This window comes from Leopardus geoffroyi, chromosome C2, assembly GCF_018350155.1.
Source record: "Leopardus geoffroyi isolate Oge1 chromosome C2, O.geoffroyi_Oge1_pat1.0, whole genome shotgun sequence".
Classification (NCBI taxonomy): domain Eukaryota; kingdom Metazoa; phylum Chordata; class Mammalia; order Carnivora; family Felidae; genus Leopardus; species Leopardus geoffroyi.
The window spans coordinates 15,667,527-15,687,927 of NC_059333.1; positions in this window are offsets into that span (position 1 = coordinate 15,667,527).

Here is a 20,401-nt window from a genome sequence, read left to right on the forward strand (position 1 = left end):
AAACCATCTGGAGTTTCATTTCAGTGAAATCCAAATGGGAGAAGCGTCCAGCTATCAGGAAAACATCAGGTTTTCTTTTTTTCACTCCCCCTCTCACTTACACGCTGGGGACCTGGGCTCATTCCAGAACCTCTGCAGCTATCTCACCATGAACTCTACCCGCAAGCTTTTCTCCGTCCAGGTCTCATCCTGGTGACACCTACCACGGCTTCCACCGCCACCACTGCTGCCACCACCGCCATTGGGCACACACGCACACACAGGGATTCCTATTTAACGCACATGGCACCATAGCAGCAGATTGCAGGGTGTGGATCTGAGACCTGCAGTGCCAGCCTTCCCTGTGAACTTATTAGATGTATAAACTCTTGAGCCACACTCCAGACCTATCGAATCAGAATCTCTGGAGTGGACCCAGCACCCCAAGTTTTTAATATGTTTTTCAGGGGATTCTTATGTGCCTAAAGTATGGGAAAAGTAGAGTAGAGTCAGGGTGGGTTGGGGAAACACGAAAGCTCCTATTCTAAGTCTTGAAAGCCTAGGGCTAGGGGAATACAAGTCACTCTCATTTTACACGGGAGGAGAAGATTATAATTAAGAAATCAAAAGATACATAGCCCATGTGAATTAATTACAGAAAATATGGGAGGGACGAAGTAGGCCAGTTAATACAAATCCAGTGTTCACAAAATAAGTGCTAAACAGCTCTCAGTGTTCCGGCATATCTTCCAAATTGAGGTTAATTTAAAATTGGTTTGCATTGAATCAATTAATCAACGAGTGTGAAGTGAACACCTTTGATATCCATTTCTTCAAAATGCACCAACCGAACAATCTAGATACCCAGAGGGTAGTAGCTGGGGAATTCTCTGAAGGATTTACAATTTTAAAACCATCTTATGAGTGACGTGTGCACGTTATACTTCAGTAAACTCTACAGTGATTCCTAGAAAGCTAGAAAACACTACAGAGCTTTCGGAGTAGGTACTCTTCTGTCTCTGTCTAGAATAGAGAAGAAAAATCTACAGTTTTAGAGGAACAAATATAAGGGAAGCAAAATCCAAAGACTGTGAATGTCTGCTCTGCATCTCAGTTCAAATGTTAAGTAAAATTGCTTCTAAATTTGGATTCAAAACCAGGTATGCCTCACCTTGGGCTTTCTGTTTGCTAGGTCCTAGAGAGAAAGAAACCCATGGGCTCCACTTCTTTGGAAAATCTCCAGGGAAAGAATTTCTGCACTGAGAATTCTGAGGTGCAAATACGTTGGTAATGTGTCTAATTTCCCAGAATGCGTATGATTTCTCATAATGAAAATGCCCAGGGATTTTCTTTTACTTTGATTTTTATTAGGTTATAAAACTGGTGGGGTAATTATTCATGTTAAAAAGAATTATTTGCACATTTTAAGCTATCACCATATTTCAAACTCTTTTCATTTTATCTTAATTATGGTGAGACCGTATTTATCAATGTAGAATAAAGTCACCCAGATGATAATATTTCACATACTCCCTGCATTCTTTTTAATTAATAAACCCAGAAGCCATCTTTTGGCAGAAATAACTGCCTTAAGCTTCAAAAAAGTTTTCAGCTTAAAAGTAGCAAAGTTCAACATTTTTAAATGGGGGGTTTTGTTATAAATTTCTGTGGTGGCAAGAAAAATCAGAAAATTTAATCAGGAGGGGATTCAAAACGTTCTAAAGGGAAAATTCCCCACCACCACCCCCTTAAATTTTACAGAATATAAAAGTATTCTTATTTTTCCTCTCTGCTCTGTTTTGTCATTTAATGAAGGCCTTATAAATATTTTGATTATCTAATTAGTTAGAATTGAATTGACTTCTGTGTATAGAAGTGAAAAACAACCAAACGAGAGCAAGCAAAGGCTGTATATTCAGAGCCAGGATAAGAAGCGAGTCAGCTCCGGTCACTTGCATTTTGGCAAAGACTCAAAAGCCGGCAGGGGAGTGAGAATTATTTAGAATACAAAGAGAGAAGACTTCAGGTGTGCCCTGGTCGGAGGCTGTGGGTGTGAGGAAGCTGGAGGAAGGTGAATTAGTAGCACAGTATCTATGTGATTGATGAGGGATGCATATTTGGCTTTCTCTGTTTAGTCCTCAGTTGGAAGCGGGAACAAAAACTCAGGGAACTGTCAGTTATTAATCCAGTCCTGGCCATTTGTGGCCGATCGTTACAGAAATTATTGTTCAGCTTCCCAGGATTGTTATTAGAGACAACAGTCTGACTTATAGCAGGTTGGCTTCCTAGGCTATTTATTTATTGTAGATAAAGGAGTTGGTTTCCTGGGGGAAAGGTTGCTGTAGACTATGGGTCAGAGTTCTATTTTTATGTACGGTTTGGTCATTGTCTTTTTGTATATTTAGTCTCTCATTTCCAAGTCAATTATAATTTAATGCGCAGCTGAAATATCAGCGTGATTCAGATCCAGAGTTGGCATGCCTGCCCCTGTGGAAATCCAGGCCGAGCAAGCAGAGGAGGCTTTGTATGATTACACTTGTATGGGGGCCCATCTGAGCGGAGACAACCTGGGAGGACACGTTAAGAGACAAATTGGAGCTAATAGCCCCTGGACAGAGACTGGACCCCAAAGAAAGGCTTGAGAAGAGTCTGGCCAGCAGATGCTTTTCAGGGAGCCAGGGTACCCTAAATTAACAAAACCAGCAAGCTCCAAGACATGAGACAAGAAGGGAAACTGGGAATAGGAGAGTGTGTGCCTAGCCTAAAGGCTCAGAAACAAATTTCAAAATCACTCTGCACATTGAATAAAGCTAATGTACTGGCAATGTGGCCCAGGGGCCTGCCTGTCTGGGACCCTTGCCCAATCTGATACTCAACCAGTATGCGCTGGGCTGGCCATATTAACTGATCAGTGACCAATTCCATCATGGTACCCAAACCAACTAGTCATTAAATATGCACTTTGAATATGATCCCACTCTGAAGCGAGAAAGTTGGGGTCTGCCCTCAACTGGTGGTTGCCAAGAACAAATAGTTTGGGACGTCGTTCTGCAGGTATGCTGTGTTCTTCCAGTCTAGGTGCTGGGTAACGTGTGTCAAGTTTTATCTGAGTTGGGAAGGCATGAGAATCTGAAAGAAGAAATCAACCAAAAATAACCGTGGTGAGAAGAGGGTACTCTTCCCTCGATTAGTGAGAGCCACATGGAAGCTGTGAATTTTGCCATCACACATTTATGTCACCTGGGCAGACTGGAGGGCATATCGCCGGGTCCTGCAGCCATGGCAAGAATTATGTCAACGTGGCTGTTGAAGCCACTCCAGGAGCTTCAGGAATGAAAGCCCAGGACAGGGCAGATGATGGACAGGATAAAAAAGAACATTAATTCTGGTAGCTTCAGCAAGAGAACTGTCAACTGAGAGTTACTCCCATGACTCAGCCAAGAGGTCATGGTGATGGGGGATTCCAGGGGCATTTCTGGGGGGTGCTCAGATCAGACAGTCCTTACCTCTTCCTGTGTTAATTTGCCTCTGCAGCCTTCCAAGGCAACATCTACTTCAAGCTAAATGTGGCATCCAATGTACTTTTTTTTTTACCACTTGAATTTTTTACAATACCTAAGCCTACTTCTGTGATGGTAAATTAAGATGCTATTAGGGGGTAAAAAAATACCCAAAAAAATCACATTTGCCACTCCACAAAAATGGCAAACTATTTAGTAAAATGACCAAATAATATAAAGGCAGTTTTAAAATGTCTTTTATTCTGGTCAAGTTTAAAAATCTCATACATTCTGTAGTGTCCGAAAATAAAATTTCACTGACAGTAAATGTGACATGAATTTTTTCCTAGTTATTTCCCTTTAACGGAAATGCATTATAAACCAAGATACCTTTGCTCATTCTGGAAAAGGAGGATTCCTCCTCTCCTTTTGTGCCTTTTTAATTTCCCATTTTAATTATTAAAAACATCTGCTGGGGGACAGCGTTGCAGCTATAATATGGACCAGGTCTAGCCTCAGTCCACAAGCCTTTGTCCAATTGGACTGGCTTTTCTTGAGTCACTATCTCTTGGTGGTAAGCATAGGCATCTTCACAGGCATTTCAAAACTTTAGTCTCAGAGCCTTCCAACCTTACTCTTCAAAGCATGGACAGGGTAGATGATATGGATCTCTTGTGCCACGTGCAGTGGGGCGTTGATGGTATTTCTGTTGTCTCAAAACTGGTGACCAAGACCAGGGGCAGAAGGGAAAGACACATCAAGAACTCACATTCTAAAGAGAGAGGCCCACCGATGGAGACTGTGAACCCCTCCAGAATGTTTTAATAGGCCAGGCCTAACCAACTTTGCTGTTCCCAGCCATCCCCAGGCCCCAGTCCTTCCTCCACCCCAACCAAGAGGAGAGGAAGGAGAGATTGCTAGTTGTGAGACATCAGTAGCAAGTAGAAAGTTCTGGTGTTTTCCATAGAGGAAAAAAAGACAGGGGAGTGGTCACAAATAGTGGGGGTGTCAGAAACAACAGAGATGGGCATCTTGATCCACAGGGGTACATCGGCTTATGGAACAAACATTGCTGATCTGCTCACTCTCTGACCCTCTCTGAGCCAGAGAGAGCAGACCTAAGATGACAGAGAAAGGCCAACGGTGGGAAGCCAGCCTTCCTGCCATTTAATGTTCCAGGAAAATTAAGTCTTGCATGGCTCACGTGGACACTGCACAACAGCTTGAGCCATCGTGTGGTACCTCAAATAAGAGGGTCACTGGCAGGGTGGGGGCCCCAGGAATGGGAAACAGGAGGGTGTGTTACTCATAGCAAAAGCTGGGGCTTCCAGGAGGTTGGGTTAGAGCTGATCTCTCATGTAAAGGGAGTGGACAGAAGCTTTCAGGGGAGCTCGGCCAGATCCTGAATGGCCTGTGAAGAATTCACACATGTACCTCAAGGAAAAAAGCAGACTGTGATGCCCACACTCAGGGCGTCTGTGCTTGGTCCAGCTCAGCCTGAGAAGCAACAGCCAAGAGATGGCCAATGCATCCCAGAATGACAGAAGCATCCCTTTTCATCTCTGCTCCCCAGGTAAGAAAAAAGGTTCCAACAGAGGGAGGGAATAAGGACTGAAAAAGCAAACCAAGCCTTCTCCCTCCTCTGAGTCACCAATGGGGAAGCATGGCCAGCGCTGGGAGGAGGGGAGGACATGGATGGCATCAGACTGGATCTGCAATGGGTATTTAAAAAAAATTTTTTTTTAATCTTTATTTTTGAGAGAGAAAGGGACAGAGCGGGAGCAGGGGAGGGGCAGAGAGAGAGGGAGACACAGAGTCGGAAGCAGGCTCCAGGCTCTGAGCTGTCAGCACAGAGCCTGACACGGGGCTAGAGCCCACGAACCATGAGATCATGACCTGAGCCGAAGTCGGACGCTTAACCGACTGAACCACCCAAGTGCCTCTACAACGGGTTTTTAAACTTAACTGGCCTTTTTTAAGTAGTCAGAAGTAAATAAGAATTTCTGTTACTCTGTGAGTACCAGATAGAATTTTCCCCAGAAAATGAGTAAATATTTGCAGATTTAAAATGGGAAGAAGAGCCACGAGATCGCCTCGGGGCTCCATCATCACCTGCAGGTGACAACATTGTATCAGAGGGGGGGTCTGAGCCTTGCCCCCGCTAGAAGGGCAGTTACCAGATCTACCTGCTTTGGCTGGGAAAAAAGGGCTGGGGAAGAAAAGGCAGCCTGAGGAATAAGAGGTCAAGAGGATCCTGCCAGAGCAGACGTGAGAAAACTCCCCACCTCAGTGAACACAGCAGAGCAGTGACTTTCAGACCCCTGGTACCAAGACCCACAGAAAAAAAAAAATACATTTTACATCATGACCGTGTACACGTGTACATGCATTACTGATTAAAGTATGAAACAATATCCACTCTCCATGTGCCGTGGACACTGATATTTTATATTCTGTGCTGTTTTGTTGTTTTAACGCTGGTCACAGCCCATATAAATTGATTTCTGGACCCTCCTAGTCTATAACCAGAACCATAAACAACTCTCAGCAGAGCGAGAGGACGCTTGAGGGGTAGGGGAGTGGGAGTTAAGGGCCCACAGCATGGGCAACATTGTTTCTTCCCTCTGAAATGCACCTCCCAATTCCAAAGCCCCTTCTTTACCGTTAGACTGGAATCGTGTATTCCTGATAACCCCACCCGAAGAATCCTCTCCTCTGGAGTTCTTATGTCTCTATTGCTTCTCTTATCTCACTCTCTTTGATGCCTTTCTAGCTCCACCCATTGCATGTGGATTGGACTTCTCAATACTGTGTCCACTGGTTAAATACTTTCCAAGCCCTTCACTACCCATTACCGACAAAATCCCCAGGGCCTTCTTGACAAGCATGTCTAAGCAATAATAATAACAAGCCACATTTGTATGATGCAGGGATGTTTCCATAGCTGCTCTCAGCTTTATCTACCTATATCTCTTATCTGTAATCCTTATAACCAACCATAAATAAGGAAACAAAGGCCCAGAAAGGTTAAGTAAGGTCACAAAACTGTTAGGTGGTAGACGTATCCTTTGAATACAGGTGTTCTTGGAAAACTTGCAGGTCACAGAGAAGCATAAACACAAAGGCTAAGTATGACCTTCCAGTGGGGGGGAAGAAGGTCATTATATATGGAACACTCATGGGTCATAGGCAGAGCCTCCTCAGGGTTCTCTGCTGGACCAGAGGGTTCAAATCAAGAGACTGTCTGGTGTCTCACAAAGACACACATTTATGTTTTTCAATTTTTTTTAACGTTTATTTATTTTTGGGAGAGAGACAGAGCATGAGTGGGGGAAGGGCAGAGAAAGAGAGGGAGACACAGAATCCAAAGCAGTCTCCCGCCTCTGAATTGTCAGCACAGAGCCTGATGTGGGGGCTCGAACTCGCGAACTGTGAGACCATGACCTGAGCCAAAGTTGGACACTTAACTGACTGAGCCACCCAGGCGCCCCAGACACACATTTATTCATTGAATTTTCCCATTGAGTAACTGGGATTCCTGTAGACCCTGATAGATGAAAGACTTTTGAGGGCCTCTTGTTTCTAGATACAGGAGCAGAAGGGAAATTTTAAAATAATTTTATTACCACAAAACAGAGAAGGAGGGTACACTTCGTGTTAGCATTTGGATTTGTTAATCATGTTCTCCTACCATTTTCACCTCTTTCAAGAATTTTAGGTCTGGGGTCACTTGGAGTACTACCTAGGAAAAACCTCTCTCAAGGGCAGGTCTCTCAGAGATAGTATTCTCATAGGTCTTGGACTGGTCCTCAGGTTTGCTGGTTTATTATGAGAGGAGTAGTCTCTAGGAGCACGCAAATCCTGTATAAATAACAATGCTAGATCATTCATTTGGGATGGATGATATTCTTTTTCACTCCTCCAGGGGGCACCATTTACATAGAATTCAATACGAATGGCATTCACAGAGACTAGGCAAAGTGGTAGTCCCGAAAAATAGCCATAGTTGCAAACCATCCTTCAGATATCAGATACCTGGGACAACAAATCAAATTAATCAGATAAGTTCACCAAAGTCATGTTCGTAAGTTTGCTTGGTGTCCAGGGAATCAGAAGGAAAGGAAAGTGACCCTTCAGTCACTTCTTCCTTCCAGATGGAAACTGTCAGATACATTTTCCACCCCATTATTTCATGTTCTTATTCTGACCATCCACCCGCGATTGACATATTCTTCTTAGAAAGCGTTTTATCATGAGTCAGGACTAACTCTCAAACTTCTCTCTGTGGTGACTCTGCAGATCTCTGATTTTATCCCATTAGTGTTGATTTTCACATAAAACTCAGCTCTCTGAGTTCACCTGAAAGCAGGGGAGTTTCTCCAGTGTGGTTCCCAGGTCCCCGCATCATCACCCAGGAACTTGTTAGAAGTGTAAATTCTCGGGCCCTGACCCAGACCCAAATACGACCCTGTAGTTGTGCTGCCAGACATCTATGTGTTTACAAGACTAATAGGAGATTCTAATGTATGCAAAACTTTGAGGGCCAGAACCTATTGTTCAGTTTTCAACCCCACTGACACTAGAAACAACCATGGAGCTTTCAAAAACATAGGTGCCCTGGATTCTTCCAGAGTCACTGGCAAAGTGGAAAGAACGTTGGAATCAAAAGGATATGGGTTCAAATTTAGTTTTGGATACAGGAGTGCTGATGCATAGGGGCACTTGTACCCCCATGTTGATAGCAGCCCTTTCAACAATAGCCAAATTATGGAAAGAACCTAAATGTCCATCAACTGATGAATGGATAAAGAAATTGTGGTTTATATACACAATGGAATACTACGTGGCAATGAGAAAGAATGAAACATGGCCCTTTGTAGCAACATGGATGGAACTGGAGAGTGTTATGTTAAGTGAAGTAAGTCATACAGAGAAAGATAGGTACCATATGTTTTCACTCTTATGTGGATCCTGAGAAACTTAACAGAAGACCATGGGGGAGGGGAAGGGGGAAAAAAAGTTAGAGAGGGAGGGAGCCAAACCATTAGAGACTCTTAAAAACTGAGAACAATCTGAGGGTTGATGGGGGGTGGGAGGGAAGGGAAAGTGGGTGATGGGCATTGAGGAGGGCACCTGTTGGGATAAGCACTGGGTGTTGTATGGAAACCAATATGACAATAAATTTCATATTAAAAAAAATTAAAAAATAAAAAATAAAAAAAAACACCAAATTTAGTTTTGTCACTCACCTGTTGTGTACTTGGTTGTAATTCAATTTTCTTATCACTAACATGAGGGTATGAGGACCTCCCTAAGGAAGGTGTTGGGAATGAGAGGCAGCAAATGTCTCAATACATAGATTGACCCTAACCCTTGTTCCTGGGCCACCATAACAGCTGGAATCCCCTTTGCCACCCCACCACCACCACCACCCCCCACCCAGGAGGGTGCATTTCTCATCTTACTCCAGAATCGCAAAACAAGTAAGAGTTGCTAGAAGCTGCTTTCCAAAGTTTCACAAGTAGCCTAACACTGTCACAGCAGTTATTGGGGTTTTGCCATGAACCAGTGGGAACAGCACAGCCCTGAGATCTCACAACGCTATTTCAAACTCTAGATTGATGAGTACTAGAGTTCTTGGGAAGCAATATTTACCAACTGAGAGCACTATAATTGTCAGAGTGGCTCTTGTGAGCCCGATCGCATTCCTGCTGACAACAGGGAGGCAAAGAATTAAAATGGTTGCCTAGAAAATTTAGTGGAAGTTCCCCAAGTTACCTGCCACACAGGTTTGTTTTTCCTTAATTATCCGCGTAATTGCTTTAGTCCCGCTATTTGCCCTCACCAAGAGATACCTGGGCAGAAGAGTGAGTGTTTTTGGGGGCCGCCTGTTGAGTAGGCTTCAGGCTGCTCATTCCTGGTGCAGCAGCTCCTTGGCTGCCAATGGGATGTTCCTGTCAACTCTCCCTGCACTGGAACTAATGAGGCCTTTCTAATTAATCTAAGTCCCTACTTTTCTGGAATGGAATGGTTGCTTTTAATGTATTTGTAACTATCAGCTTAAAATTAAATCATTTGGTTTAAAAACATAACACTCAGACTGACTTCCTGATATATGAATTTGGAGAATAGTTAAGACAAAAGCTCTCAGGTTATGTCAAGGATACAAATGCTTTCTCAAATATAGTTTTTGACAATTCTGTGCAAACCAAGCCAAAGTTCATCAAACACTCTCTGAATTAGTTTGAGTACAGTGCTCACCAAACAGCTATCACTAAAGTCCCTGGACATTATATAACGGGAAAAAATTAGGGGACAAGTTGAGATTGGGACGGGTAAGAAAGTTAACCAATCCTCTTAGGTAGGAGAAGATACATTTTGGAGGAGTAAAAATATACTCCTTGGCCTGAACATGAAAGTCCACATACAAATCAAAGAGTAAACCAAAAGACTCATAGGTCTTCAGTGTGCAAATACCAAATAATACAGATCAACACTCTCTACTTGATGACAACAAGAGGTGCAGTCTTCCATATTCTACTTCCTTTGTGTTTATGAAAAAAATCTCATTATGTGAGTCAGGACAGGGCAGGTTTTGCTGAAGTAACAAATAATCCCAAAGTCTCACTGGTTTATAGCTACAAATGTTTACTTTTTTGCCCACTGAATTAGTCAGAGTTCTCCAGGGAAACAGAGTAACTTATAGGTAGATAGATAGATAGATAGATAGATAGATAGATAGATAGATGATAGATAGATAGATAATGATAAATTGGCTCATGTGATCATGTGATTATGAAGTCTGAGAAGTTCCATGATCTATGAGATGGAGACCCAAGAAAACTGATGGTGTAGTACAGTCTGAGTCTAAAGACCTAAAAACCAGGACAGCTGATGGTACAAATCCCAGCCCAAGGAGAGGATGAGATGAGATGAGATGTCCCAACTCAAGTACTGACACAAAAGAGAGGAAATCTTCATTCCTCTTCCTTTTGTTCCATCCAGGCCCTCAATAGGTTGGATAATACCCACCCAGAGTGAGGAGGGATATTTACTTTACGGAGTCTCCCAATTTAAATGCTAATCTCATGTGAAGATTAGGAGACATACCCAGAAATAATGTGTAGCCAAATATCTGTGCACCTTATGATCCACTCAAGTTGACACGCTTAACTTTCACACCCACACATGTCAAATGAATGTTGACTGTGACTTTCTTCACTTCACCTTCATTCTGGGACCCAGGGTGATGGAGCAGCACCAGCTGGAATGTTGTCAAGCCCAGGGCTGAGGGAAAGGAGACATCTAATGCTTCTGCCCTGAAATGGTCTTTCCTGAATTCAGCAGAGCAGGAAAGTAAAATCCTTCCACATCAAAAAGACGGATGAAAAATAAATATTTGGCAAACAGAAACACAATCTACCGTGGCAATGACATTTTTACGTGGCCCACGAATTAACTCTCATTCTAGACCATGCTTCAGAGACTTTTTCTCAGACCAGCACTGCATTTCTTATCACTTTTCCATGCAAGCCAAGTTCCTCCTGCATCTAAGGAGAGTTGCAAGCCACTCCCTTAATTCCTAAAAGTATGGCAAATACCTGGATGAAAATTTAAGACAATTTACTGAAGTCTTGAGAACAAGAAGGAAATTATAATGGAGAAAAATAAAACAACAGTACTGGATAGGAAATATCACTGCTTCTTTAGTTGAGTCCATTAGCCATACCACTACCTTTCTTTTTTTTCTTGGCCTCCTCTGGCCCACCTATCACCGGGAGCTCCCCATCCCCAGAATATATTCCCCAACCCTCCTTTTCCTCACTGAAAGAAGGACATAATCAACCACATCCTCACTCACAGGCAACACCATCATAATCCCACGGAGATTCAATGCTGCTCACAATGAATTCAGCCCCTGATAATTTTATTCAGAGTTGTTTAGTATGTGTGGTTTAAGCTTTTTGATTCTAGGACAGGATTTTGACTCTGCATAAACAAAGGCCCATTGAAGAATAATTTTACTCAAATATGGTAAGTATCTACTATCTGAGCAAGAGGAAATTACAGGTAGATTCAAAATACAATTTGCAAAAAGTCCAATTAAAGATGGTGAAGCAGGGGCACCTGGGTGGCGCAGTAGGTTAAGCATCTGACTTCAGCTCAGGTCATAATCTCACGGTTCGTGGGTTCAAGCCCCATATCAGGCTCTGTGCTGACAGCTTGGAGCCTGGAGCCTGCTTCAAGTTCTGTGTCTCCCTTTCTCTCTGACCCTCCCCAGCTCTCTCTCTCAAAAATAAACAAACATTAAAAAAAAAGATGATGGAGCAGCATGGAGACCCTAAGATGGTCTCATCCCTGAAATGCAGCTAGATCAGTACCAAACCATTTGGAACACCTAGGAAATTGATCTGAGGAATAACACAACAATCTGCAAAACTTGAGCCACAAACTCTGTAGGTACATGGTGCAGAGAGGCAAACTGGGGGAGAGAAAAGCCATGGAGGGTAGGGAGCTATTTTTGCAGAGAGAGGAGAGAGAAGTGGGAGAGTGTGGTGCATCAGGATCATGCAAGAGAAGCACTCTCCTGAAAGTAGCTGGAGAGAAAGAGAAAGAAAGAGTGAAAACACTTGCAGGGGACTGAACGAGAAATCTGTTCCCAAAAACCATCGATGGGAAGAGAGGAGAGGGTTTCAATACCACCAGGATTCTATAAACAGTGGAGCACAGAGTCCAAAGTTCCAGAGCTCAGTGCCTGGTGGTGCTCTGGTGAGGAAATAGGATGAATCCCCAGAAGCACACAGCAGGGTCTGAGGGGTCTATGGGCCACACTGGAAGAAGCAGTTCCCCTACTTGAAGAACATTTGGTAGAGACCATACAGCCTCCCCACAAGCAAAGTCCCAGAGGACCCTGGAGAGCAGCCACGTTTGCTGGTATTGGGACAAAGACACCAGAGTGCAGTGAAACCTGGCATCAGCCGTATGTCGTGATTTGCCATAATCTCTGAACCTCTGCCCTTGCACGATCACACTAATGTTTTCTGGCACAAGCCAGCACCCGGCCGTTGCTCAGTGAGACTCTCCCCGAGAGAGTCAGCAGGGCACCAAGCTATAAGGGTGTCTGAAGCCTGGGGTTTTGAATCACAACCCCACCTGAAATAAAACACTGGAAGGAGGTGCTGCCTGGCAAGTGGACAGCTTGGATGTGGACAGGGTAGAGGAGGGGAGTGGACAGGAGCCTAAGACAAAGGAGCGGTGCTTGATTGCAGATCAATGAGAGTGTGAAGTTCCTGTGCCAGAGACTAGGGAGCTGGGTGAAGCCATTTTCACCTCTCCTATGCACCCACAGGTGAGCCACACAGATCCACCCCAGAAAGCTAAGTAGCACCACCTAGTGGAGAATGGAGCTATTACACCAAGCCCCGCCCAACTGCGCCCTCCAAGCACATCTCCTAGAAGATCAGCCACAGTCACTCCATCTGTTTAGTGTACAGACTACAGAGAGCTTCATAGTTTCAGTTCTAGGGAAAACTGGATGTAACTTCATACGGGTTTCATTCTGTTTGCTGGTTCATTTGTTCAATTTCTTTGTTTCTGTTTTTGCTTAAACTGTTTTCTTTTTTCTTTCTTTTCTTCCTCTTTCTTGGATACAGAAAGAGAAAATTGTGTTTTTATTTTCCTTTTTTCTTACTTTATTTTTTATTTTTAAAAATTTTCACTCTATTTAATTTTCTTTATTTCATATTATTCTATTTTATTATATGATGTTTTTTAATTTTTAAATTTCTTCCTACCTTTTTTCCTCCCTTTTTTTCTCTATTCTATTAAGCTTCTTTCAACAAGCAGACCAAAACACAACTAGGATCTATCTTCCTTTATTTGATTTTTGGGGTTTTTTTATTTTTTAATTTTTATTTTTCATTTTACTAATTTTTTCTTCTTCAAAAATGACAAAACAAAGGAATTCACCCCAAAAGAAAGAACAGGAATAAATGACAGCCAGAGGCCTAATCAACACCGATATAAGCAAGATGTCTGAACTAGAATTTAGAACCACAACAATAAGAATACTGGCTGGGGTTGAAGAAAGCACAGAATCCCTTTCTGCAGAGATAAAAAAAAGTAAAATCTAGGCAGGACAAAATTAAAAATGCAATAACCAAGATGCAATTTCAATGGCAAGGATGAACGAGGGAGAGTAGAGAATCAGTGATGTAGAAGATAAAATTATGGAGAATAATGAAGCAGGAAAAAAAGAGGGAAACAAAGTCAAAAGATCATGATACAAGACTTAGAGAATTCGGTGACTTATTAAAAAGGAATAACATCTGAATCATAGGAGTCCCAGAAGATGAAGATAAAGAAAAAGGGACAGAAGGTTTACATTGGCAAATTATAGCAGAAAACTTTCCTACTTTGAGGAAGGACACAGACATCAAAATCCAAGAAGCACAGAGAACTCCCATTAGATTCAACAAAAACCTACCATCGCCAAAGCATATCAGAGTCAAATTCACAAAATTCACAGACAAGGAAAGTATTATGAAAGCAGCAAGGGAAAAAAATTCCTTAACCTATAAGGGAAGACAGATTAGGTTCATAGCAGACCTATCCACCGAAACTTGGCAGGCCAGAAAGGAGTGGCAGGATATATTCAATGTGCTGAATTGGAAAAATATGCAGCCAAGATAAAGTCAAGCTTTATCCAGCAAGGCTTTTGTTCAAAATGGGAGAGATAAAGTGTTTACCAGACAAGCAAAATCTAAAGGAGTTTGTGACCACTAAACCATCCCTCCAAGAAATTTTAATGGGGACTCTTTAAGTGGAGAAAAGATTAAACGAAACAAAAAAGACCAAAAGCAACAAAGACTAGAAAGTACTAGAGAACATTACCAGAAACACCAACTCTACGTTTGGCACTGTACACAACTCTACACAATGGCACTAAATTCATAACTTTCAGTACTCACTCTAAATATCAACAAACTAAACGCTCCAATCAAAAGACACAGGGTATCATAATGGATAAGAAAACAAGACCGATGTATATGCTGCTTACAAGAGACTCATATTAGACCTAAAGACACCTGCAGATTGAAAGTAAGGGGATGGAGAATGATCTATAATGCCAATGGTCATCAAAAGAAAGCTGGAGTAGCCATACTTATACAAGACAAACTAGATTTTAAAATAAAGACTGTAACAAGAGATGAAGAAAAGCATTATATCATAATTAAGGGGTATATCCATCAAGAATATCTAACAACTGTAAATATTTATGTCCCCAACATGAATCACCCAAATATATAAATCAATTAAACACAAATATAAATAAACTCATTGATGACAATAATACCATAAGAGTAGAGGACTTCAACACCCCACTTACAACAATGGACAGATCATGTAAGCAGAAAACCAACAAGGAAACAATGGATTTGAATGACACACTGGACTGGATGGATTTAACAAATATATTCAGGACATTTCATCCTGAATCAGCAGAATACACATTCTTTTAGGGTGCACGTGGAACATTCTTCAAAACAGATCACATACTGGGTCACAAATCAACCCTCAACAAGTACAAAAAGATTGAGGTCATACCTTGCATATTTTCAGACCACAATGCTGTGAAACTCTAAATCAACCACAAGAAAAAATTTGCAAAGACCATGAGTACTTGGGATTGAAGAACATCCTACTGAAGAATGGATGGGTAAACCAAGAAATTAAAGAGAAAATTTAAAAGCACATGGAAACCAATTAAAATGAAAACATGACAGCCTAAAACCTCTGAGATGCAGCAAAGGCAGTCATAAGAGGGAAGTATATAGCAATCCAGGCCTTCCTAAACAAGGAAGAAAGGTCTCAGATACACAACCTAAACTTACACCTAAAAGAGCTGTAAAAAGAACAGCAAACAAAGCCCAAAACTAGAAGAAGAAGGGAAATAAGAAAGATTAGAGCAGAAATCAATGATATTGAAATAAAAAAAAACAGTAGAACAGATCAATGAAACCAGAAGCTGGTTCTTTGAAACAAGTAACAAAATTGAGAAACCCCTAACCAGGTTGATCAAAAAGAAAAAGGAAAGGACCAAATAAATAAAATCACAAATGAAAGAGGAGAGATCACAACCAACACCACAGAAATACAAACAATAATAAGAGAATATTATAAGCAATTATATGCCAATAAAATGAGCAATCTGGGAGAAATGGACAAATTCCTAGAAACATATAAACTATCAAAACTGAAACAGGAAGAAATAGAAAAATTTGAATCAGTAATCAAAACTCTCTCAACAAATGAGAGTCCAGGACCAGATGGCTTCCCAAGGGAATTCTACCAAACATTTAAGGAAGAGTTAACACCTATTCTCTTGAAGTAGTTCCAAAAAATAGAAGTGGAAGGAAAACTTCCAAACTCATTCTACGAGGCCAGCATTCCAAAACCAGACAAAGACCCCACCAAAACAGAAAACAGACCACTTTCCCTGATGAACATATATGCAAAAATTTTCAACAAGATACTAGCAAACTAGATCCAACAATACATTAAAAGAATTATTCATCACGATCAAGTGGGATTTATTTCTGGGATGCAAGTCTGGTTCAATATCTGCAAACCAATCAATGTGATACATGACATTAATAAGAGAAAGGAGAAGAAGCACATGATCCTCTCAATACATGCAGAAAAAGCATTTGACAAAATACAGCATCCTTTCTTGATAAAAACCCTCAAGAAAGTAAGGATAGAAGGATCATACCTCAAGATCATAAAAGCCATATACAAAAGACCCACTGCCAATATCATCCTCAATGGGGAAAAACTGAGAGCTTTCCCCCTCAGGTCAGGAACACAAGGATGTCCACTCTCACCACTGTTATTCGACATAGTATTAGAAGTCTTAGCCTCAGCAATCAGACAACACAAAGAACTAAAAGGCATCCAAATCACCTAGGAGGAAGTCAAACTTTCACTTTTCACAGAGGACATGATACTCTATGTGGAAAACCTAAAAGACTCCACCAAAAACAAGTGCTAGAACTGATACATTTATTCAGCCATGTTGCAGGGTATAAAATCAATGTACAGAAATTGGTTGCATTTCTATACACCCATAATGAAGCAGCAGAAAGAGAAATCAAGGAATCAATCCCATTTACAATTTCACCAAAACCCATAAAATATCTACATATAAACCTAACCAAAGAGGAGAAAAATCTATACACTGAAAGCGATAGAAAGCTTATGACAGAGATTGAAGAAGGCACACACACACACACACACACACACAAAAGAAAAATATTCCATGTTCATGGATTGGAAGAACAAATATTGTTAAAATGTCAATACTACCCAAAGCAATCTACATATTCAATGCAGTCCCTATCAAAATAATACCAGCACACTTCGCAGAGCTGGAACAAACAATCCTAAAATTTGTATGGAACCAGAAAAGACCCCAAATAGCCAAAGCAATCCTGAAAAAGAAAACGAAAGCTGGAGGCATCACAGTTCCAGACTGCAAGCTGTCTTACAAAGCTGTAATCACCAAGACAGTATGGTACTTGCACAAAGACAGACACATAGGTCAATGGAACAGAATAGAGAATCCAGAAATGGACCCACAAATGTATGGCCAACTAATCTTTGACAAAGTAGGAAAGAATACCCAATGAAAAAAAGCCAGTCTCTTTAGCAAATAATGTTGAGAAAACTGGAAAGCGACAAGCAGAAGAATGAACCTGGACCACTTTCTTAACCATATACAAAAATAAACTCAAAATGGATGAAAGACCTAAACATAAGACAGGAAGCCATCAAAATCCTAGAAGAGAAAGCATACAAAACCTCTTTGACCTCGGCCACAGCAACTTCTTACCAGATATGTCTCCAGAGGCAAGGGAAACAAAAGCAAAAATGAACTATTGGGACCTCATTAAGGTAAAAACCTTCTGCACAGTGAGGGAAACAATCAGCAAAACTAAAAGTCAGCCAATGGACTGGGAGAAGATATTTACAAATGACATATCAGATAAAGGGTTAGTATACAAAAATCTACAAAGAATTTATCAAACTCAACACCCAAAAAAACAAATAATCCAGTGAAGAAATGGGCAAAAGATATGAGTAGACGCCCAGATGGCTAAAAAAAAAAAAAAGTGAAAAAAATCCTCAACATCACTCATCATCAGGGAAATGCAAATCAAAACTACAATGAGATACCCCTTACACCTGTCAGAATTGCTAAAATTAACAACAGGCAGCAACAGGTGTTGGCAAGGATGCGGAGAAAGAAGAACACTTTTGCACTGCTGGTAGGAATGCAAACTCGTGCAGTAACTCTGGAAAACAGTGTTCAGGCTCCTCAAAAAATTAAAAATGGAACTACCCTATGACCCAGCAATTACATTACCAGGTATTTATCCAAATGATACAGGTATGCTGTTTCGAAGGGGCACATGAACCCCAAGGTTTATGCCAGCACTATTGCCAATAGCCAAAGTTTGGAAAGAGCCCAAGTGTCCACCAATTGATGAATGGATAAAGAAGATGTTGTGCATATATATACAATGAATATTACTCGGTGGCCTTAAAGAATGAAATATTGCCATTTGCAACAACGTGGATGTAACTAGAGAGTATTACGCTAAGTGAAATAAGTCAGAGAAAGACAAATATATGATTTCATTCATATGTGGAATTTAAGATACAAAACAGATGAACATAGGGAAAGGTAGCAAAAATAATATAAAAACAGAGAGGGAGATAAACCATAAGAGACTCTTAAATACAAAAAAAACCACTGAACGTTGCTGGTAGGGTGTTGGGTCAGGGGATGGGCTAAATGGGCAAGGGGCATTAAGGAGGGCACTTGCTGGAATGAGTATTTACATTTATATGCAAATGATGAATCACTAAATTCTATTCCTGAAATCATTATTACACTATATGTTAACTAACTTGTGTGTGTTGTGGGTATGTGTGTCTGTATATAGCGGATACTTCTGGGGTGATCATATACATAGTATATATATTCATGTAAGTACTATTTTATATTCTGCTTTTTTACTTATGCCTTAAATTTCAGTATTTTATATAATTGTCTTAATTAATCTAAAGAGTTTATAATATTCCATTTTGACAAACTGACATAATTTATTAAAGTATTCTCTCAATTTTGTTTCCTTTATTTATAGTATTACAAAAGAAGTTCTCATAAACTGCTTCATACAGATGTATCTTCACTTTTTTTTCTTTTTTCTTTTGATCTTTATTTCTGTTATTTTATTGAGGTAAGTTTCTAGGGATAAATTTCCTGAGTTAGAAGTATGAATATTGTTACCTGCACTAACTGTTTTTCCATTTCTTTCTCAACTGGCAGTGATTATAAATAATGTTTACCAAAATATTAGGTAACAGTCTAGTTTGGAACTTGTGTAGTCCAGCTTAATCTGATAAAATAGTAATCTCCTGTAAAAACAGATATTAATGTTAACTTCTAACATGAAAAAAAAATTATCATCCCCCAAAATAAACCTTAAAACTTTGCATTGGAATAAAGAAAGCTTCTTTTTGATATAAAGTCCCTCTAATACAGGAAAACATTACATAAGGATCATAACCCTTTGTCTGCAAGTCACAAAAAACAAGTTTACACTAAGTTCTGCAAGAAAGGAAAGTTTGGAGAGCCATGAAGTAGCCCACATCATAAAAAAAAAAAAAAAAGCTCGGACATCACCAGAGACCTTGTTAAGAACAAGAATGTTATCAGAACTCTCCACCATCTCTTCCCATCTTCTTCCATCTAGAATTTGGCTTTGTCTTCTCCTACTGTAGACAGATGTCTTCACATGGAGCTCATTCCCAACCTCTCCACACCCATAAAGGAAAGGAGCTGTGGTATATTGGAGGATAGGTTGCAATTCTTCACCCCTCCATGTATCCACACACTAGCTGTGGTCTCCTCATGGGGGTTGCATACTTCCTCCCTGGCTTTGGGCTTCTCCACAGGACTAGCTTTGGCCAATATCATATGGACAGAAGTGACAGTGTATACTTGGATACATTGCATACTTCTGCTCTGGCTTTGGGCTTCTCCATAACACTTGCTTTGGCCAAGATCATTTGGGCAGAAGTGACAATGTGCCACTTCTAAGCCTTGATCTACAAGACTTTGCATGTTCTCGCCTGCTTTCTTGTGGGACATTCCCTAGCTAGTCTGCTGGAAGGTGAGAGACATATGCAACAGACATGCAAACCTGCAGTGTGGACTAAAGACACCCCAGCTACCACAGCCTGAATCAGTCAACCCACTTCCAACCTGAAGACACGGAAGCCCACCTGAGATTAGCAGAGCCTGCCCTGTAGACCTGCAAGTGTATGAGCTCACTGTTTTAAATGCTGTTCTAAGCCACTTTGCTTTTATGGTACTTTGTTATGCAGCAATAGCTAACTGATACAGATGTCTTTTCTCTGCTGGCTCTAGTCTGAAAAGTCCCAGGGAAGAATGCTTTGACTCTGCTTGCTTCAAAGGCCCACATCTGTCACCATGCAGTCAGATACATTAAGAACAGGGGACTGGTGCTGGTTGTCAGACAAAAATGGTAACTTTCTACTCAGAGTCAAATGTTAAATGTTCCAGTCATCCATCTTTTTAAACTAACATAAAAAGCAAGTATGGTTAATATAGTAAACAATAAAACCATGTGTCATTGAAATCTCCATCATCACCAGAAACTAAAGAGAAAGAAGGAAAAGAAAAAACAAGTAATATTCCCCCAAAACTCTGAGAAACAGCAATATTTCTTTAAAGAATATTAAAAAGTGTATTTGGTAATAAACATTGCTTAAAATCTAAGAAAGAAAAAAATAGAATTTTAAAAAATATCATTTTACCCCAACTGCGA